The 322-nt window shown below is 36.0% G+C and overlaps 1 protein-coding gene across 1 annotated transcript in view; it reads left to right on the top strand.

Moving 5' to 3' along the window:
- The window catches only part of LOC119586950 (probable dual specificity protein kinase madd-3), a gene marked incomplete in the record, with an annotated part of 25,662 nt that overhangs the window by 4,261 nt on the left and 21,079 nt on the right, over positions 1-322 (top strand).

Genomic DNA, 322 nt, shown 5'->3' with positions numbered 1-322 from the left:
CACACTCCCTCTTTGACTTCTTCAATACTCATTCATTCAGTACAACTGCAAATGTCCTTGTAGAGTCCACTACAAAGAAAACAGTTACATAGCTAAGACACAGAGTCATCTTAGCACACACTTGAAATATCCAAAATTTGTGTCTAGAGAGAGATTTTTTCGTCCCAAAAAGTCTTCCTTAATCTCAAAATATCAATTGGCTTTCCATCTATACTTATTTTTCTCACAAGTTCAGAGAGCATTATTGCGTAGGACATTTCTGCCTTCCCTCTCAAGTGCTTAATCCTTTTCACCGAAAAGAAAAGCTTTGATAATAGACTTT

This window comes from Penaeus monodon, chromosome 22, assembly GCF_015228065.2.
Source record: "Penaeus monodon isolate SGIC_2016 chromosome 22, NSTDA_Pmon_1, whole genome shotgun sequence".
NCBI lineage: Eukaryota > Metazoa > Arthropoda > Malacostraca > Decapoda > Penaeidae > Penaeus > Penaeus monodon.
Note: the sequence above shows the minus strand (reverse complement) of the source record. Positions and strands in the feature narration are given on the sequence as shown.